This window comes from Artemia franciscana, chromosome 9, assembly GCF_032884065.1.
Source record: "Artemia franciscana chromosome 9, ASM3288406v1, whole genome shotgun sequence".
Lineage (NCBI taxonomy): Eukaryota > Metazoa > Arthropoda > Branchiopoda > Anostraca > Artemiidae > Artemia > Artemia franciscana.
Window position 1 is genome coordinate 41876678 of NC_088871.1, and position 22912 is coordinate 41899589.

Consider the following 22912-nt stretch of genomic DNA (forward strand, 5'->3'; position numbering starts at 1 on the left):
TAATAAGTTTCCTTCTTAATTTAAATTCTCAAAGGTGTTTTCTATAAGGTGTGGCTTGTGAGGTGTTGCAATCAGGCCAAATGGGCTATTTATTAGTTAACATGCTAGGTTTTGGTAGAGGACAATAGAGCTTTTTCGTGTTTTCTTTATTTTAGGGTATAAATTAAAAGGAAAGTTGTACTTTATTACAATTATTAATTAGTTGCAATAGTTAGTTAATTATTAGTTTGCGAGCTAGGTTTTAGCAGAGGACAACAGAGCTTGTATATGTTATTTTTGTCCTTTACTTTATAGTCTAAACTAAAGTAAAGTTGCAATTTACTGCAACTATTTATTAGTTGCATTAATTAGTTAATTATTAGATAATCATGCTAGGTTTTGGTGGAGGACAACAGATAGGGGAATGCCCTACAGATATGTAGAGTAGCTCCATAGGAGGCTTAGACCAAGTAGTACCTTGTCCCAGTGAGGCCCATAATAGAAACTGGGAAACCCTCCCCTGGGGGTCATAATTACAGGTGGAAGAGGAAGAAGGCCCCTCAAATGTACACTCAGCAGGGCCAACTGCCGTGTTCACACGTCAGATGAGTTACAAACCTTCTCACAGTAATGGGTTAAATTGCATGGTGAAGCAGAACACCATCGTGGGAAGATCCTCTATAGGAGGACAACTGCGGCAGGGCGTAAGATCCAGATTTATGGACAACGGCCTCTGTGAAGGGCTGCCTCGACCCTTTCGGGGTACCTGCAAGACTGGGAAACTTGTGGTCAATTTTTCCCACTTGAGGAGTGGCGCCCCTCGAAGAAATTATAGCCTAGTAAACAACACAGCACTCGTACGGGATTCTGATTATTGCATAATTTTCTGGGCTTGGTTTGTTTTGATGGGCGTTTTCGGGCTGAAAAACCTCTTGCTAGCTAATTTATCTACTATGGGCTGCCTCCCCGTAGTAGCATAATATTTGTAGGCATGAATATATAATGAGTCGGAGGTAATAGGCTTGGGACTGTCTGTGCAGGATTTCGACTCTTGTTGATAGAAGAGCATCGCCAAGTGCTGAAAACCATGTTGTGACCAAGATGGTCCCAGGATTGCACAAAGCCTCCAACTTACTGGAGGTACCAGGGACTTCTTGCTGTCCGGTTCTAAGCCGGCTTAAGCGCTTCGGTGTAGACTTGAGAAGATATGTTGGTCCCCATCCTGCACTGGTATCCGGGATCACTGCTTTTCTTGAGGCCAAAATAATTTCAAAGATTTAAAGAACATGAAAATTGGAACTTGGAATGTTACGACGTTAAAAAATGACTATCGCATCGACATTTTGACTGACGAATTCAGACGGTTTGAACTGGATTTATTAGGAGTTTCAGAAACTCATATCCCAGGGGTAGGAAGCATGAAATTAGGTGACATGGAATTTGTTTACTCAGGCAGGAAGGATGGGGTACATAGACAGGGAGTAGGGCTCATGATGAATAAGGAAGCTACTAAGTCTTGTTTAGGCTGGGAAGGTATTCCAGAAATATGGTGTTTTTGCTAGGAGATTTTAATGCCTAGGTTGGTAGAAATAGGTAATAGAAAACAGTAATGGATATAGGCTTTTGCAATTTTGTAGGTATAACAACCTAGTTATAACCAATACGGTGTTTGGTCACAAAATGGCCCATAAGTTGACATGGTATTCACGTGATGGTAAGACAGCAAACCTTATTGATTATGTTATTGTAAACAGAAGACTAGCAGGATCAATACAAGATACTAGGGTGTATAGGAGTGCCGTTATTGATGTTAAAAGTAAAGATCACCATCTAGTAGTGTCTAAGGTTAATTTGAAGCTGAAATTTCAGAAGGGTAACTCCCTCCCGGAAAGTTATGATGTTGGTAGACTTCAGGATGAAAATTTGAGAAAAAATTCCAGGAACAGATGAGTACTAAACTTGAGGGTTTAAAATTTGACAATGTGGAAGATGGATGGAATAATTTCAGAAAAACAATTTGTGAAGTTGCTGATGGTGTCCTTGGGAAGAGTGCTAAGACTGCAACTAGGAATATTAGTGAAAAAACTTTAGGTTTAATAGAGAGTAGAAGGGGTTTGTATAAGAATTATCTGAGTGATAGGTCGAATGAAAACAAAAGGAATGTAAAGAAAGTGGAGAAAGCATTAAAATATGAACTAAGGAGATGTGAAGTGGAGGTGATGGATAAAATTGCCGAGGATCTGGAAGATGCGGCTAGACGGCATAATAGTAAAATATTATACTGGCATGTTAATAAATTGAAAGGGAGTAGCCAATCCGGACTAGTCCCGGTTAAAGATAGAAATGGGGCCACAATTAGTGATGAGGAAAAAGTTAAAGAAAGATGGGTGGAACATTTTGAGAATGTGCTAAACCGAGATACAGTTGCAGGAAAAGATATAGATGAAAATGAAAAAGTTTGTGATACCTTGGATGTGAAGGAAGATTTGTTTAGTGAGGGAGAATTAGCGACAGTACTAAAAAGATTAAAAAATAATAAGGCCCCAGATGCTGATAGTATGATTAATGAGTTTCTTAAATATGGTGGCTCTGAGGTTAGGAATAAGCTACTGAAGATTATGAACATGATTTTTGAAAAAGGGGAAGTACACAATGATTTTAGGAAAACCTTAATTAAACCACTGTATAAGAAAGGTGACAAGAGTGAGTGTCGTAATTATCGAGGCATTAGTCTGGTCTCTGTAGGTAGCAAATTACTGAGTAATATGATACTTTTTAGACTGAGACATCTTGTAGACAAAGTTTTAAGGGAAGAACAATGCGGTTTTAGAAAAGGTAGAGGATGTGTCGACCATGTTTTCACTCTTAGGTTAATAATTGAGAAGTCCCTTCGATGTCAAACACCTTTGGTCCTTAGTTTTATCGATTATGAACAAGCTTTCGATTCTGTTGATAGAACAGCGTTAACAAAGGTCTTATCGTTATATGGTTTACCAGAAAAATACATTAAAGTGATTTGCGCTATTTTTTTAAATGAAAGTAAGGAGCGACATTAAGACTTAAAAGGAAACGAACATTATCCCGAATATGAAAAGGGCTGTCCGCTCCTCAAGGGATGTCAGCTCTTTACGCTGAAGTTTTTTATTGTTTTAAAAACTAGAGTTGTGAGAAAGAACCAGAATTTAGCGTAAAGAACGGGGCGTTGAGGAAGGGACAGCCCCTTTCATACACGGAATAATTTCTGTTCGTTTTAAGTTTTAATGTCGCTCCTTACTTTCAGTAAAAAAAAAAGCTTTTCTTTATTCAATTTCCGAATGTTTTTGAATTAATGCAGGTTTTTATTTTGGCTCACCGTACATGATTAATTAAAACAAAATTTGCATATTAATTATATTTTTTTTTGGCTAAATAGCTTTCTCCAAGTTTTAATCAGACGATTTTAAGAAAAAAGGGCGGTGGAGGGGGCCCAGTTGCCGTCCAATTATTGGTTGCTCAAATAGGCCACTAGAACTTTCAATTTTATTTACGAACTGTTTTATCAGTAATAAATATACATAACTTACGAATTAACTTACGTAACGAACTTCTATTCTCGTATATTTTTATTACGCATATGACGGGGTTCATCCCTTCGTAAATACCTCACTCTTTGCACTAAAGTCTGAATTTTGTTCGAATTTTTTAAGAATGACCCCTGAATCATAAAAGTCAGTTTAATTAAAATAAATAACTCTTTTAAAATTACTAAAAATACTTTAACATAAAGAGCGAGGTATTGAGGAGACAAACCCCCTCATATACGAAATAATTTCTGTTCGTTTTAAGTTTTAATGCTGCTCCTTACTTTCAGCTGAAAAAACTTGTTTTTTATTTTCTAATTGTTTTTTAAATAATGCTGGAAAATCCAGTGACCCCTTCATGAAAATTCTCTTCCCCCATGATAAATTCCTTCAAGGAAAGATCCTCCCACATAACCCCCTCCCCCTGACACTTTTTTCCACATCTTTGCAGATAGGAGCTTGAAATCTCATCAATGGGATTCTCTGATACGCTGAATCTGATGGTGTGATTTTCACTAAGATTCTATATCTTTGTGAGGTGTTTCTCCCTTTTTTCGAAAATAAGGTACATTTTCTGAGGCTCGTAACTTTAGAACGGTAAGACCAAACTTGATGAAACTTATATATTTAAATCAGCATAAAATCCGATTCTTTTGATGTGTCTATTGGTATCATAGTTCCGTTTTTTAGAATTTTGGATACTATTGAGCATGGTCACTCAACTTTGAGCCTTTGTTACCACAAACTGCTTGAAAGAAGAGAAAATATAAAACATTATTTTTATTTCCATAAAAAGGACAATGTCAATAAAAAACAAACAGAGGTTAATTCAAAAACTTTTTCAACATAACAAGTTTCTCAAAGAAAAGTAAAGAGCTCCATTGAGCCAAAAATGAGCAGAAATAAAATTAAATAATCTTCTAAGCGTGAAACTATCACAAACCATAATCTTGGAACATTATTTGACTTTATTTCTGCTCATCTATGGCTTAATACACTTTTCTTTTCTTTGAAAAACTCGTTTTGTGGAAAGTTTTTTAAATCAATTTAACATAAAAAACTATAGAAGAATATGTTTTTGTGAATAATAAATATTTGTTTGGGTCTAAAAACCGATAAATTCTAATAAAATGATTTCTAGCCACGATTACGCAAAATACTGAGGGATAGAAATTCGAATTCAATATTCTAATTTTTTATTCAAATTCGGCGCATTAGGCTCTATTAGGGCTACATATTTTAAGTTTTAAATAGTTCGTGGTAACGAACTGTAGTAAGGAGCGACACGGCTCAATAGTATACAAAACTTTAAAAAACGGAATTTTGGTAGGCTACTAATAGATTCATCAAAAGAATCGGATTTTTATGCTGATTTTAAATATATAAGTTTCATCGAATTTAGTTATACTCATTAAAAGTTATGAGCCTGAGAAAATTTGCCTTATTTTTGAAAACAGGGGGAAAACTCCCCTAAAAGTCACAGAATCGTAACCAAAATCACACCATCGCATTCAGCGTATCAGAGAACCCTATTGTAGAAGTTTCAAGCTCCTGTCTACAAAAATGTGGAACTTTTTGCAGGCTGTTCCCTCCTCAACGCCCCGCTCTTTACGCCAAAGTTTTTCACTATTTTAAAAAGTAGAATTGACAGAAATAGTCAAACTTTAACGTAAAGAGCGGGGCATTGTGGAGGGAACAGCCCCTTTCATACACGGAGTAATTTCTGTTTGTTTTTAGTTTTAATGTCGCTCCTTACTTTCAATTTAAAAAAAAACTTGTTTTTTTTTTTATTTAATTTTTGAAACAAGAAATGATGTTCATTACTATCCATATTTCTTAGCCAGTTTTTCAATATGTGAATTGGAGAACCTTTCAAAAAGAATTTGGCTTACACACGTTTGAGCTCTCATAAATAAGGCAACGATAGTTGACAGTTTGAACATAACGCCTTTAAAACCCTCTTTGTATCGTTTGCAAAATAAAAGCTATACAAAATAAGCAATCAATTTACCCATTAGAGGTGTATACTGTAGAATGACAACAAGCAAGCTTTGTTTTGTTGAAGCTTGCCCACACTTTCCAACTCCTTCATGGCCACACTTGAAAGTGGTCTTGGTTGTGGCATTGTAACGCTCTGTAGTTGTAGTTTGTCCACAGGATACGTTTATCTCATGGCCACATGATAGCTTCCTCACCACCTCCTCAATAGATTTATGAGAATAGTGAGGAAATTCGCAAGGAAAGTCACATCGATGAATTTTACAATCTTTCAGTTTGTTACAAGTTTCTTGACATCGAGTTTGGCAGCGACATACGAAGTGCTTTTGAAGACAATATCTTCCATTTTCTAAAACACGATCAATTATTACTAGAGAATATTTTCACTTGAAATAGAAAAGATAAAAACAAACAAACCGATCCAATCTTTAAGTCTAAAAGTGGTTTGTGTAACAGACCCAAGGATAAATATAGCCCACAGTATTTGCCATTTTGTGGCTAATTGGTCTTTCCATCAATCCGACAAATTTGACCTCCCCCTCCTCCCGTTCCCGAATATAGTTATAGTTGTAGTGTAAATCAATCAAATTTTTGGGATTGACGAATTTACAAATACCCTCAAGCTAGTCCTATAAAAGAACTTAAATTATTTTTAAAGTACTTAAAATGTCTTTAGATTTTTTTTTCCTAAAGTATTTCACACACTTCTTAAATATTTTTCAAAGATAAATGTGGTAGAATTTTGAATAAATATTTTTGTTAAATCAAAGTATTTATTCCTTGGTTCTTCGTGATTTTTCATTTCTAGCAGAGGTATCTCATTTTCTTCAAACTTGGAAGTCGCAAAATTTCCAAATTTGGTTCGAAATATATAGGCTATTGTAACTATAGTAAGGCTTTAACATCATCTCTTCCAGTAGAAAGGTTTTCATCAACAATAGGGGGCATTTTCACTGCAAACAGGAAATCCTTCGGGTGGCAAAACATTAGAAAAAATACACTTTACACTAAAAGCATATACTGTAACTCATGAGCTTAAGGTCAAAACCGAGACTAGTCTTCCGGCAAAGAGCACAGAAAATTAGTAAAATAAATAACTTTGCCACTTTCACAGGCCTTGATAGGAATGAAACAATCCTTAGTGCTGTGTTACCAATCTGAACTAGAAAATTCACAACATTTTTAATTCTACTATACAAGTTTGTAGGCAAATTTTACCTCTTTAGACAGATCTCTTCATATAAGAACGAAATAATTGGCAGTTGCAATGCATTTGCACCTCTTTTCCCAGTTTCCAAGGGCATTGAGGCAACTCCTATCACCTCTTTAAAAGAAAAAACTAGGTAATCATACACTCTATGTAATCATAAAATTTAAACTACAATAGTAATTTATTTTTTTTTACCTTTCAGAATGTCAGCAGGGCTACCAGTTTCTTTGATTTTCGCACGACCTGTTTGAAGTGGTACACTTCCTAGATTTCTTTTTTCTTCCAGTTGACCGACTGGTTTATATTCATTTTACACCTTCTGTAAGCTTGATTTTGATGCAGCATGAGATGCTTTAATTTCTTCACCCTTCAAACTGCTTCCAGATCGCTCATCTAGGTCAGCAAATACAGATTTCATAACACGACAACTTTAAAGGTAAGTTTCTCGTAAAGAAACTAAAGTAAACTACTCTTTTGTATCTCGTTTAATATCTTGAGATGATATTTTTGAGTTGAAGGCATCCCTTTGCTGTTCAAAATACCGCTTATGGTTACTATTTTCATTGTCATTAGAGCGATTCATCGGCTCCAGTTCAGTTGGAAGCCCAGCTAAAGCTTCACAAGCTATATAGCCACGAGTACTTAAGGAGCGGGCAGTCGTGTCTCAGCTCTCATTTGATTCTTCACTTTCAATGGCTGAAACGTCATCAAAAAGTCCTTTTCTTTCTTTCTTCTTGCCAAAACTTAATGCGATTAGCATAAGTTTAGCTTCCCTTAAACCATTTTCTCTGGTAATGTTAATATTCCGAAGTTTGCTACTTAAGAATTCTACCTTTCCAAAGTTTTTCACCTCTGAATTTTCAAAATCACTGTCATCATCATCACTATTTAGCACTCCTGATAAAATTTTATTGCAGAACAAACTATCGCTGCATAACAAGCTAACATTAACACCAAAGTTCAACCTTACGTTTAGGTCTAGGCTAGATTTTGGCACAGTTTTATATATGTGATTGCGGTAGAGACTTTGAACCAAGCTCATTTTCTTCTTCAGAGAAAGTGTTTACTTCTCCTTCCGAAGAAAAGTCAAACAATCCTTTAGCCATTTTATCTAATGACTTATCAACCTAAACTAAAATGTAATTTTACAATAACTCAAAGATTACAAACGCTCAAACAAGATATGACATCATGTGCAAACCTTGTACAAACAAATTCGTATGTTTTATTATGTATATGAGGGGGTTCGCCCCCTCGTCAATACCTCTCTCTTTACACTAAAGCTTACATTTTGTCCCAATTCCTTAAGAATGACCCCTGAATGAAAAAGGCCGTAGAATAAATAGTTGAAATCAATAAAATTATTTTAGCGTAAAGAGTGAAGTATTAGAAGGAGGTGAACCCCATCATGTGCTTAATAATTTCTGTTCGTTTCAGGTTTTAATGCTGCTCCTTACTTTCAGGTGAAGAAGTTTTTTTCATATTTATTTTTTCATTGCTCTTTTAAAAAAAAATGCTAAAAAAATCCTGCGCCCTCTTCATGGAAATTCTCTTCCCCAATGACAAATTCCTCCATGGAAAGTTCCCCCTGCATAACCCCCTCCCCTCAACAAAAAAAAATCCCCTGAAAGCGTCTGTACACTTCCCAATTTGTAGTTAGAAATATTAATAGTTTTCTGAATTGCCATTAGCATTTTCATGACAACTGCCAAGTAGCATAGCTACATTACTACTCCATTTTCCACAGTAGTGTTTGAACATTTGTTCTTGATCTGTTCTAGAGAATTTGTTCCTGATGCAGTGGGGCATAAATAGTCAAAGTTTAACCAAAAAACTGGAGAATTGAAGAGGGCAACCCTCCTCAATTCTCCAAAGAAGGGCAGCCCTTCTTTGGAAGAAAATCTTCACATGCATATGTATATTTTGACTTTGCTGAGCTTCTTGAGTCTGATTTTAAAATATAATTTAAAGTATTACAATATAAAGGCCCGAAACTGAAAGATAGTATGGAAATATTTCCAAAACATTAAGGACTTGACAAAATCAGAGCAAAACCAATGTTTCATACCTGTGTGACTGGAAGGCCTAAAGTGGTGGCTATGGGACCCTAGTCCCACAAATACCACCAGCATTGTCTTGATAAGACATTTTCTAGCTCTTTCAAACCTTGCTCAATCACGAAATAAGTAGGGAATGGTGCTAAACGAGTAAATGCTAATAATCAGAAACCAATACTCCTGCAGTATGACTGGCCTAAAGATACACATTAAGAACAATATATACATTACAGACAGTATTTGATCTCCTCTAATGTTTATAGTTTGGGGGTTTGAAAGCTTGATTGTAACTGGTAGCTAATATTGCAATACAGATGCACAAAAAAAATGTCAACCACGTATTTCATGAATAGCAGTTAATTTCCATCTTACCAAGAATATTTAGTTTATTGATAATAAAATTTAGTAAAAAAAAAAGTTTTGTTATAATGTTTGTAGGTATTTAATTTCAAAGTTTGTTTATTTTATTGATAACAAACCTGAGAATCATATTACAAAAGATGTCCTTAACTAAAACATTTGAAGTACATATTTTTTTCAAAACTATACATATTAAACATTGCTCAAGTTCAGAAATGAAAAGGGATATTGAATCTGCAATACTACAGGGAACAGAGTGTGCCCATGGGTACTGCCTCGGGCAGTTCATATAAACATGCATGTTATAACTCTTTCAGCTAATTATCATTCAGAGATTAAAATATTCAATGTTAATCCTTAAAACCATAGATTTTGTGGTAGAATGTCCTAAACAAACATACATACATAAAGATCACACATATTTTGACTGGTTTGCACAAAGCTGATTTTCTACATTTATGAGATTGTCTCCATCTATCAACATTCTAACCCCTTTCTAACAAGTGATAATTTTCTTCTGCTTTATAATGGATCTACTCAGATTGCACATGGACTGAAAAATGGCTTATGTCTAAACTGAACACCTCCTCCTTAGCAAGACATTCATGTAATTAAACAAATGGATAAAACAAAAACTAAAAAAATACAAGGAACAGTTTTTGCTTGAAAAATGTGGTAAAATCTTGCATCACTTTACAAACAACAATGCTTGAAGAAAATCTAAGAGCTTTGATTTTACTGTTCATGCGTTTTTTTTAGCATATAAGACAATATATGGAGCCTCCATTTTTTGGTTGTGACAAGTTTCAGATTAAGTAGGCCCAACCATTTAAAAATCCAAAGTCAGGCCTGTATCCAAAAATGTAGATTGTGCACAAATATAAACAACTAAAATGAGTTCTGAAGTTTTATTTGAAGCTTTCAATGCAAAATTAATCTCTAGTTTTGTAATATTGTAATTAGTTGTGATTAGATGTATATTGGTGAAGGGTACCAAAATCAATAAGATTCAAGAAGGCAATCCTGCATGTTTTTGCAGTTTTTGCCAATATCAGTGAGCAATAGAATTTTAGCACTTGAATTAAATAAAACAAACAATCTGAGCAGAACAATATAAAATTTGAAACAAAAGACCTTAGCAAACTTATTAGCCAAAAAAGGAGTTAAAGTTAAAATACATACATATATACATATGAATTAGAAATATAGTGAGGGACATAGAGGTGAAACTTTATTGATAAGAAGTAAGTGTGTAATACTATTGGTTACAGTACTAGGAGTGACTTAGTAAATAGTGTTGTGACTCCTGAGTCCTCCCCCTCACAGCTATTTTTAAGCAAGGAAAGGGTATAGAAACTAGGCGGGAATTGTAGAAACTAGCACCCTTTTGAAGGGCTAAATATAACAATAGACCACCAAGATGTGAAGATTCCAGTACTTAATATTCAATCATAAGCAAAGCACAAAAGTAACCTTTTTATTACTAAATATTACTGTTTGTTTTTACAGTTGTTTCAAATTTAACATGTTATGTTTTTATCTTTATTCTTTGCTTTCTGTTTCTTAGGACCTTCTGTCACCTGTCCCTTCAGGAAAATCATAATCTATGGACCCTACTGTGATGAATAAGCTGATTGATATGATACATCATTGAAGAAACAACAATGCTTGAAGAAAATTCAAGAATGTTGATCTTACTACTCATGCACTCTTTGCCATTTCTCTTTCACAGAAAACATGGTTGGTTAAATTTATGATCCTTTTTCACAACTTGTATTGTGAATATTTTAAAGAGAAGCCTGGTGTCTCAATGTATCATATTAAATCATGGATAAATGACAAGGTGCTCTACTCTACAAAACAACATGATACACCATAGGGGGAGAAACTTCTATGCAAATGTTTGAAGCTAAGAAATATTTTTGCCAATTAAATGTGCAAAGATGAAAAGATCATGGATCTTAGCAGAAAAAAATATGTTAGCCAACTTTGCAAACTACGAAAATTTATCACAGCACTCAAAAACTTTTAAGTAAAGTATCTAGAGCATTCCACTAATGAACAGTTCAGGTGATGAAGTTAGTTTAACTCTTAACTGATAGCTTTTCCACTTCTGTTTGTCTAAGTAAAACTATTCTTCTGTATCTGCCCAAGAATAAGTTATGGTAATCAAATTTTAACAACTTTCTGTAAATAAAATAAACAACTTAAATAATATACCATATATGATTATCTGGATTATTACTAGAGCAGCAAGTTTATGCTTGATTTGTTTTATTTAATATTCAATTTAATTTTAGTTTTATGACTTATTTTGGAATTTGTGAATTTGTATTTTAACGGGTTTCTAGCTTGTCTTCTTGTTTGTGTCTCCTTTTTTTTTTTCTTCCCAAAGATGCTGTGTTTTATGTAGGCAAAATATTTATAAGTATGATACATATGTTTTATATACAGCTCAAATTGTCAATTTTGTTACTAAGAGGATTATTTGTGAATAGCAGGTAAACTTTGTTTCTTTTAGTTTTATCATTCTCAATTCTTTTTCATCTTTTTGTTTTCTGATATCCTCAATACAAAAATATATCCTTTGATGCAAATGAAATTTTATGATTTATCTTCCTTGTCTGTTTTACTGGTCTTGAAATGCATACTCTTTCCCTCATCATTTTTCATTTCTTTTCCCCTGGCTTTTGACTAAATGTTTACTTAAGACCAATGCCTGATCATATACCTGGTGAGAAGATTCAAATTGAGATCAAAGTTTGTATTTCAATTCAGCAATTTGTTCTTAAGTAGAAAAGATTTGAAATATTTGACCAAAATCTACAATCATTCCATGATAAATCTATGCTGAATAAACAATAAACAGAATGTAAATTTTTTAGTTTCCTGAAAAAGCTGTGGATAAAAATAGAAGAAAACATGAAAATATGTTTGATATGAACTTCCTGTAAATTAAGTAGAAAAAACTTTGCATTAAAATGTTCTCCTGTAGTTCTGTGTATAGCCAAGTAAAACAATGCCAGTAACCTCTTTGAACTGTGTCTAAGCTTGGACAAAGTTTTGATTACAATTTATCCTTCATAAACATGGATAACAGGTTGCTAATCTTGGGTATGATGTTGCTAGTTTTAGATACTTAGAGTTGGCTTGTTTTGGGACTGGGCTAGTTTGACTGGCTGGCTAAATTCTAAAATCACCTTTTTAAAATTTAAATCTTAAAAATTTACAAAATTTACCCTCATATTCTATCCTCTTTAAAAACAATGGTACATATACATTATGGAAATCCTACCCAAGTTCTTGATATGAGAAAAAAACTAGTTTCTCTGCTGTAATCAGAGATAACTAGTTTTATATCAGTGTGATAAACAACAATCTAGGTATATTTTATTTAAATATTTAATATATAAAGTTGGTATTTTGGTTAGGTATATAGTATAATATGTTCTTAGTGGCCTGCTTTCCATAATTTTCTTCTGTAGTTTCCGTAATTTTGTTGATAAAGTGTTATATTTTCATCATAGTTTGGTATATTTCATTAGGATTAACCTAACTTCACTTCTTGAGTGGGGTCACTAACCACACAAGTACCAAAACAATTATTCTGCTTCACAAAATTTGCCTTTGATTATATGTATCTCACGGTCTTTATATTATTTAGATGGCCTAACTCAGGTAACATATACATGATCCATCAAACTGATGTATGGACAATTACCTTAATTTAACTTAAGTTGCAACTGACAAATATATGGCCCACCGCTAAAATTTACAAGCTAAACCTATACTTGCTAGAAAAAAGGTAAAATTCTAGGCAAAACTACTTTTTGCTATCTTGGAAAAGGGGTTAAATTAGGAAATAAAACTGAAAGTAATGAATCCAGGGCCCAAAATATACTCTCAGAAGGTGTTACCAAGCAACTATGTTACCTTTTTTCTGATTTCTAAGTCTTAAAAATTTGCCTACTTAACATGTCTATATACATTGGAATATTGACAAAATAGCACAATAGCTTGATTTTTAATTGCTTTTTCTCTGATTTTAGCTGCAAAATACAATTCCTGTAATTTAAAGTCATACCAATTGTTATTTTCTAAATTTAGGAAATCTAGTTGAATATCTTTCAAACCTCGTAAGTTGGGATTGAGCAAAGTTGTGAAGTTGAAAATACTTGATTTAAGCAGAAGGTCCATTTTGAAAGATTTCACTTTTATAACAAAAACAATTTAATGGTTATCAAAGGTCACTGCCCTCTAGAGGGAGATGGAGTGAAGGTGGGTACTTCAAAATACAATTTTAAGCCCTTTTAGGACCTTTGAATAGAATAATCTTAGTCTAATTTTTAGAATCCTTTGATGCAAATGAAATTTTATGATTTATCTTCCTTGTCTGTTTTACTGGTCTTGAAATGCATACTCTTTCCCTCATCATTTTTCATTTCTTTTCCCCTGGCTTTTGACTAAATGTTTACTTAAGACCAATGCCTGATCATATACCTGGTGAGAAGATTCAAATTGAGATCAAAGTTTGTATTTCAATTCAGCAATTTGTTCTTAAGTAGAAAAGATTTGAAATATTTGACCAAAATCTACAATCATTCCATGATAAATCTATGCTGAATAAACAATAAACAGAATGTAAATTTTTTAGTTTCCTGAAAAAGCTGTGGATAAAAATAGAAGAAAACATGAAAATATGTTTGATATGAACTTCCTGTAAATTAAGTAGAAAAAACTTTGCATTAAAATGTTCTCCTGTAGTTCTGTGTATAGCCAAGTAAAACAATGCCAGTAACCTCTTTGAACTGTGTCTAAGCTTGGACAAAGTTTTGATTACAATTTATCCTTCATAAACATGGATAACAGGTTGCTAATCTTGGGTATGATGTTGCTAGTTTTAGATACTTAGAGTTGGCTTGTTTTGGGACTGGGCTAGTTTGACTGGCTGGCTAAATTCTAAAATCACCTTTTTAAAATTTAAATCTTAAAAATTTACAAAATTTACCCTCATATTCTATCCTCTTTAAAAACAATGGTACATATACATTATGGAAATCCTACCCAAGTTCTTGATATGAGAAAAAAACTAGTTTCTCTGCTGTAATCAGAGATAACTAGTTTTATATCAGTGTGATAAACAACAATCTAGGTATATTTTATTTAAATATTTAATATATAAAGTTGGTATTTTGGTTAGGTATATAGTATAATATGTTCTTAGTGGCCTGCTTTCCATAATTTTCTTCTGTAGTTTCCGTAATTTTGTTGATAAAGTGTTATATTTTCATCATAGTTTGGTATATTTCATTAGGATTAACCTAACTTCACTTCTTGAGTGGGGTCACTAACCACACAAGTACCAAAACAATTATTCTGCTTCACAAAATTTGCCTTTGATTATATGTATCTCACGGTCTTTATATTATTTAGATGGCCTAACTCAGGTAACATATACATGATCCATCAAACTGATGTATGGACAATTACCTTAATTTAACTTAAGTTGCAACTGACAAATATATGGCCCACCGCTAAAATTTACAAGCTAAACCTATACTTGCTAGAAAAAAGGTAAAATTCTAGGCAAAACTACTTTTTGCTATCTTGGAAAAGGGGTTAAATTAGGAAATAAAACTGAAAGTAATGAATCCAGGGCCCAAAATATACTCTCAGAAGGTGTTACCAAGCAACTATGTTACCTTTTTTCTGATTTCTAAGTCTTAAAAATTTGCCTACTTGACATGTCTAATTACATTGGAATATTGACAAAATAGCACAATAGCTTGATTTTTAATTGCTTTTTCTCTGATTTTAGCTGCAAAATACAATTCCTGTAATTTAAAGTCATACCAATTGTTATTTTCTAAATTTAGGAAATCTAGTTGAATATCTTTCAAACCTCGTAAGTTGGGATTGAGCAAAGTTGTGAAGTTGAAAATACTTGATTTAAGCAGAAGGTCCATTTTGAAAGATTTCACTTTTATAACAAAAACAATTTAATGGTTATCAAAGGTCACTGCCCTCTAGAGGGAGATGGAGTGAAGGTGGGTACTTCAAAATACAATTTTAAGCCCTTTTAGGACCTTTGAATAGAATAATCTTAGTCTAATTTTTAGAATATGACTGAGTTATAACATCTGCTTCAAACTTACTAATTCATTATAAATCCATTTTGTAAAAAAAAATGTACAATTCACTAGCATTTATTTGTCAAGATTACATTGAATAAAAACATAATTCAAAACAGATCTGCCATGTTTTCTTCTTATTCTGTTAGGTCACTTAAAAGCTGCTGTTTCAAATACATGTTGAAATATATCAAAGCATATAGAAGAAACATGGCAGATGAAAAAATGGAGAAATCTATACTAAAGCTTGATTTTGACAAATCAATGCTTGTAGATTGTACATAACTTTAAAAAAGGGATGTTATTATGAATTAGTAACTTTGAGCCTGTTGTTGTAACCCTTTTTTATACCAAAACACATAGAAAGAAATTGTCATTTTCAAGGGTACAAAGAAGACTTAAAACTAAATTTGCAAGAAAAGCAATTATTATATACAGAAAGAGCATAAAAAAGGTGGTAAAATTCTAGCTTAATAATTTCTTGCTATCTCAGAAAGGGGTTAGGTTAGGAAAATGGAACAAACTGCCAGGGATGGGTCTACATGCTAAAGCATGTCCCAGGAAGGTGTTTTAAAGTACCCAACTCTACTCTCTCTCCCTCTAGAGGGCCCTGAAATCTGCATACATGACAGATCTATATCTACTGAAATTTTGACCAAACAACATTTTACCTTAATTTTCAGTTACCAGTTGCTTTTTCTTTGCCTTTAATTTTGAAAATGCAATTCCTGTTATTTGAATAGAATTCTGAGCCATGTGAATGTTTTTTTTTTCAAAATTTAGTAAATGCTTTTGCATATCTTAAGAACCTTATAAATTGGGATTGAGCAAAGTTTTGAAGCCAAAAACAAATTTTTTTGTACTTCATTCAAGCAAAAGATTGATTTTGCAAGGTTTCACTTTTATGACACACATATTTTTAAAGGTCAGGACCCTCTAGAGGGAGAGGGAGTAGAGGTAGATACTGCAAAATATCTTCCCAGGGCATACTTTAGCCTGTAGACCCATCCCTGAAATTTTCATTTTCCTAACCCCTTTCAAAGATAGCAAGAAGTCATTGAACTAAAATTTTACCAAAAAGGCATCTAGTGTTGTATTTACTGTATTTGTAGGTCAAAAACAAGATCTACTCAATATTTACCTAGTCTAATTTCTAGGCAGGGTAAAATTTAGTTTAGCAGGTTCTTGTTTTCTTGGAAAGTAGGTTAGCTGAATTAGATGAAACTTCCAAGAATGAATCTATGACCAAATATACTCTAATTAATGTGTGTTCCTTAAATAAAGTGTTGCATCAACATTATCATTATATTTAACAGAAAAGTTTAGCCTACTATGTGATGCGTCAAATAGCAAACTAAAATCTAGAAAAAGGATTTATACATAAAAGTAATCCCTACTGACCCAAATCTATCAAAAATATATTCAATTTAAGATGTAGCGTACGAGTAAACATTCTTGCTAATCCAATTCAAATTAATATGTTGTCAATTCCAACGTTTTTGCAGCATAATTCAGGTACTTCACATACGTATCAATAGTTTCCACAGACAGTGGAGTTTCCACAGACAGTGGAGTTTAAACAAGCTGTTCCATGTGTCAACTGCTCGCGCTGAGAAAAAGTTTGCAAGGGCACGTTTCCTGGCTTCTGGCTTGTATACCTTTTCTGAGTGTCCTCTGGTTCCGTTTATGGCTGTTTTCCTGAAGAACTTTTCAAAGGGCAGATTTTCTATTTTGGCTTTCATCTTAAACATCTCAGAATAGATGAATTTGGCTTTCATCTTAAACATCTCAGAATAGAGAACAGAACAAGTTTTGGTCAATTGGCTAACTTAAAGTTGTTGAGCACCATCAGGCAGTTGCCCTGCCTGTTCGTTGCCCTCTGTTTGCTTGATGAGTTTGTGGTCGGTTGATCTTTAAGTTATGTTGATCACTCAGCAAATGCGTTGAATTTGTTGTTGTGTTTCTTAAAAACTCTGTTTTTGAAGCTATTGATGTTTAGTACTTGAATGGCATGTTTAAACAAGCTGTTCCATGTGTCAACTGCTCGCGCTGAGAAAAAGTTTGCAAGGGCACGTTTCCTGGCTTCTGGCTTGTATACCTTTTCTGAGTGTCCTCTGGTTCCGTTTATGGCTGTTTTCCTGAAGAACTTTTCAAAGGGCAGATTTTCTATTTTGGCTTTCATCTTAAACATCTGGATTACGTATCGTAGCTTACGTCGGTACGACAGACTTTCCTGCTCGAGAGTTTTTGGGTGGTCTTCATATGGCTTCCTTGTTAGGCCTGGCAGCATTCTGGCTGCTCTACGCTGAAAAATTTTCCACGGCTGGGCAGTCCCCGATGTAGGGCAGTCCCCCAGGCTATGTTTCCGTACTCGATAATCAGCCAGACTAAAGTTTTGTACAGATGTGTGAGTGTCATCCTGCTGAAGAACTTGAAGGATCGGTGGATCAAGGACAATACCCCATTAGTTTTGTTGGCCGCTGCGTTGCTTTGGAGGTGAAATTTGAGCTCGTCGTCAACGATGATGCCAAGGTCTTTTACCTTATCTTTGACTGGGATAGTGTATGTTTTACACAGTTTGTCTCAAATCGCTAGATGAGGGGGCAGCTGTCTTTTGGTCTTCCAATCCACATTACTTTGCGCTTCATGATGTTGAGTTGGAGGCCGAATTTTGAAAAGTTTGAAGTGAAAATATTGATGTCTCTTTGCAGGGCGTTTACATCGTCTTGGCTGTTGTACTTACGGTAGATCTTTAGATCTATAGATAGATTTTAGATAGATTTTGTGGGGGCTGCTTAGCCCTGTGATAACAGTTTATATGGAGTAGGAACAGTGTGGGCCCGAGGATGCTGCCCTGGATGACACCGCTCTACGTGACTTCGCTCAGAGAAGATTCCATTTATTCTTGTTTGATGGAATCGACTTTTGAGAAAATCCTCTATCCAGGTGGTAATAGAGGATGTCAGGTTAAAGATTTGGATCTGGTTTATTAATTCAGAGTGGGGGACTCAACCAAAGGCTTTTTCCACATCAAAGAATACTGCAAGAACAGACTTTCCACTCTCAATGGCTTCCGTTCAGTCATTCTCTGTTCAGTCCAGTCTGGATTTCCGTCCAGTGTTTTTGCATCTTTTTTTTCTTTTTAAGTGTTTGATCAATATTTGATGTTTTTTTATTGTAAGCGTTATCATTTGTCTTTTCTTTAAATTTATATTGTAGCCTACTCCTCATTTTTTTAGGGAAATAAAGAAAATAAATAAATAAATAAATAATTCAAGCCTTCAAGACGTGCAGTCGTGGTGCCCTTTCTCAGTAGAAAGCTTAATTGGTTTTGGTTGATCAGCATATTTTCCAGTACATGTTCAATGATGCCATCCCTAAGGATTCCCTTCATGAGTTTAAAGACCAGGCTTGTTAAGCTGGTAGGTCTGTAATTCTTAGGTTAGGTTTTTGAACCTTTTTTGAAGATTGAGGTTGCTGTAGCTGTCTTCCAATCAATGGGTAGTTTCCTTTGCTCTACCAAGAGCTGAAATATGTGCAAGAGGGGCTCTTTAAATTCTTCTTTTCCTTTGGTCAGCCATTTGGCATGGATGCAATCTGGTCCAGGAGACTTGTTGGGCTTCAGTTTGTTCAGTTGGTTCAGGACATGTGCTGGGATAATTTGGATCTCATTAATCCTTGGGATATTGTGGGGCTATTTCTGGCAGCTGTCTCGGTTTGTGTGGCTGTCTAGGAGGTATAGACGGAGCTGAAGAAGTAGTTGAGGAGTTGCGTCTTTTCTTTGCCCTCTGATACAGTGTCACCATCCTTATTGACCAGGTCAGGCACCCCATGCGAGAAGTGATTTTGGAGTTTACATGCTTTCACAATTTTTGGGGGCTGTTTTGGCTTCAGATGGTATCTTCCTTTCAGTTGCTCTTGTTATCTTTCTTGAAGAACTTCGAACTGAATTTTTCAGCTCTGTATTCTTCGTTGTCTGAGATTAAACCAGTCTTCCTCCATTTCTTGAACTTTCTAGATTTCCTGTTGATGAGCCGTTTTATCTTGGAGTCTAGTCTGGGGAAGGTTTTTGGAGCAAGTCTTTTCTTACAATCTGTTGCAGAATCGAGAGACCATCCAGTGAAATCCTTTAAAATGGCCATTTTTTCATCGACGCTTTCTGCAACTTGGACAATTTCCCAGTCAACAGCCTGCATTCCTTCTCTGTAGTTCTGGAAGTCAACACAGGCGTATTCCCGTTTGCTACAAGGGGAAGCGTTTGGTTGAGCTTGGCACACTAGTTGTTGTCATAAGACAGCAGTGGTCACTTTTCTCAAGGGGACGCAGGTGTTTTACGTCTAATATGCTGTCAGGATTTTTTGACATTATCTAGTCCAGTATGTTTTCCGTCTGACCCTCTCTGTAACGTGTTGATTTGGCTACGTGCTGTGTCAAGAAAGGATCTTGTATCAATTCAACAAAGGGGTGGTTTGAGCTTACTGTTGAGGTCCACTTCAGTTTAGGTAGGTTGAAATCACCCATACAGAGGAGATCTCCCTTTGCGCTGGCATTTTCCCTGAGCACGGTATTTATGTCTGTTACTGATATGGGCTGGCTTAATGATCTGTATGTACATATCAGATTTATTGGGTCTACATTTGTGTGAGCTGTGACTCCGATGGCTTCAATGGTATTCGTCTTTGGTGTATTCACTTTTGCGTTGCTAGGTCATTTTTAGTGTAGATGGGACACCCTCTCCCGTTGTCTTCTAGATAGCTACAGAAGCTATAGCTGTCGATGTATATTTTCTGCTCTTCTAGCTTAAATTGAGAAAACTTAAGCTTAACTTCGGTCAGCAAGACCACGTTAAGATTATGTACACTTACGGTTAATTTCAGCTCGTTGAACTTTGACACAAGCTGGTCAGCAGTTGAATACATAATTTTCTAACATTTTCTTTGATCGTCAGATGATACATCTTGCCTTTAACTTGATTTGTTGCATTGCTTTGTATTTGTCTTCTCGGGCTCACCAAAACTCGGCTGTTTGTTTAAAGCCGTCTTGGTCCTCCGTTTGTTAACGCACTTGATGATGGATTGGTAAGTTGGGGTCTGTTTGATGGCAGGCTGGGATTTGGTTGGGGTGGGACCTATCCATGCTGAATTTGTCTATACGTCAAGAACAAATCATTTCTGAAGAATATGGTTAGGTTTTCCCTCAACTCATATTAATTGCTTACGATTTGGTTTCTGGGTTGTTGTTGTCCAAGTACAAGCTGAGTCAAGAGTTGAGGGTACCTGCCACGGCTACTTCTGGCTTCATTTGCTGTGCTTCTTGGGCCAAACCTGATTGCTCTGATGAGTCTTGGTTTGTCTAGGCCCAGCTGTTCCTGGACCAATTTTTCCAACAGTTTATATTTCCAGTTTTGCACTCTGTTCAACTGTCTTTTTCTCACTTACTGCCTGTTCAGGCAGATTTCTTACAACAATGTTGTCCTTTCGCTTGTATTTTTTGCCAGCTGCAAGGATTTCATCTCGGACCTACTGTTTCATTTGCTCAAAAGTGGCACCTAAGTTGGATGAAGCATGTTCAAGTGCCTCAAGTCTTTGGTGAAGGTCGAGGTATGCTATATCAATATAACCTCGAACGTCATCCATACTTGGTTTGGTGTCCAGTTCACGTCTTATGTTGGCAAGGTCCAGGGTTAGTTTTTGCACGTTGTCATCCACAATTTTGACTAGGTCATACACAGCTTGAATTTCAGGGGAAAGAACTACTGTTGAGATGGGGGGACTTCTACCATCATTTGGACTGCTACCATTTCTTTGGATAACACCTAGATTTGTTGCATTTTTGTCTATTGTACTGCTATTAGGCTTTTGCTGGCCCAGGAATGGGGGCAGGGGAATGGTAGCTCTTGTGGTTCTTCCGAAATTCCCAAGGCTGTACTTGTTCGGTGGCTGCTAGTTCCTTGTGTTTTTTGACATGTTTGGGTTCAAATCAAGTCAAGGTATAAAAATCAAGTCAAATCAAGTCAAGGTATAAAAATCAAGTCAAATCAAGTCAAGGTATAAGAATCAAATGATCAATTAATGGTAAATGGTAAAAGCAAACTTCAAACTCTTAAATTTGTAAAATTTGGTGAAATGACTCACACAGATTTATGTACAATTCGTAAACCTATCCTTCCTTGAAATGGCTGGCACTTGGTTTTCACTCTGGATCCTTTTCAGCATGTGTTTGGTCAGTTTTCAATTCACTTATTTTTGAATGTTGCCTTTGGTTTACACAGCTGTGTTTTTTCTCAAGCTAAACTCCTTATCTTCTTCGACTGAGACTTCTTAAATTGTCGTTCTCAATAGGTTACTGAATACAGAGAACTTTCAGGTCAAAAACCTTAAGCAATTAATCAAAGTAGAATAAGCTCTGAGTTTCTATTAAACAACAAGAGACGTAGGATAAGATTTCTTTAGAAGAATTGAGAAATTTTCCATTGCTTAAATGTTTAAAGCAATGCTTAAATGTTTTTAACTATTATATGGGGTTTTAAAGACGATATCTAATTTCGGTGGGGTGAATGAGTTCACAGGATTAAATTCTGTCCGTGAAAAATTATTTTGCTGTGAAATAAAATTATGCCAAAGAATGGCTACACAGATTCAAATAGTAGTGGATGATTTGCTAAAACATGAATGTGAAGTGCAATATGCCTAGGTTCCAGCCCATGTAGATATTCTTGGAAATGAGTCAGATGATAAAATGGGCTAGTAGCAATGGTAAAACTTTAAAGGAATATTTATCTATAAGTGAATATATTCAGGGTTAGGAGGCCCACTCACCAGAAGATGAAAAAGCTGATTTTTTAAGAAGGTCTTCAAACACCATCTTAAATCTATCTGAATTTAAGCCTCCCCCCCTGAACCTGATTCACAGTGAAAGGAAAATTGCAACAACAATATTTTGAATTAGATATGGCCAAGTAAAAGTTAATGTCATTCTTTTTAATACCATCAACCATGGAATTTGGTTGATTTCCTTAACTGTGGTACCTGTAATGTGTATGAAGATGCTCACCATGTTATAAAGTTCTGTAAAAATACGATGTCCAGCGTGAAATATTAAAAAGAAAAGTTGTAAAACTATTTGGTACCTTTACTTTTCACACAGTAGATGGCCAATCCTTAGTTTCACCATGGGTTCGTAAGATGTCTGTACTGGGATGTTTTATTAGAAGTATAAGCTTAAATGATGTGCTGTATTAGTGTTACACTTGTCGTTAAATTAGACATAATTTATTAGTGTTTCTAATATATTATACAGTTAAAATATTTATCATGTATAAAACTAATATAAATTGAAATATTTATCTCTTGGCTATAATTGTTTTTAGAATCATTGTGGCGGACTGACGTAAGTGGCTAAACTAGTGGAGTATAAACCACCAAGGTTAAGATGTCATTCTCTGAAGTCATTTTACGGTCCTAATGCTACCTATGGCTTATGGAAAGAAGCGGGACGTTGAAGAGGGAACAGCCCGTGTCATACACGGAGTAATTTCTGTTTCTTTTAAGTTTTAATGTCACTCCTTACTTTAAGGTGAAAAACTTGTCTTTTTTATATATTTAATAACACCTAAAA

General features: G+C 34.9%; 1 protein-coding gene across 8 annotated transcripts in view; it reads right to left on the reverse strand.

The window, feature by feature from the left end:
* LOC136031437 (uncharacterized) overlaps positions 1–22912 on the reverse strand; it is a 72179-nt gene that overhangs the window by 40252 nt on the left and 9015 nt on the right. Inside the window, exons 1-2 of one of the 8 annotated variants that reach the window (XR_010618509.1) lie at positions 16697–16920; positions 5551–5886 (exon numbers count right to left, since the gene is read on the reverse strand). The gene's annotated coding sequence lies outside the window, so the exon portion shown is untranslated. Of the gene's footprint in view, positions 1–5550; positions 5887–6755; positions 6882–6942; positions 8313–16696; positions 16954–22912 lie in introns of those variants that run through there. The other 7 variants (XR_010618510.1, XR_010618511.1, XM_065711014.1 and 4 more) reach the window with 7 other exon arrangements.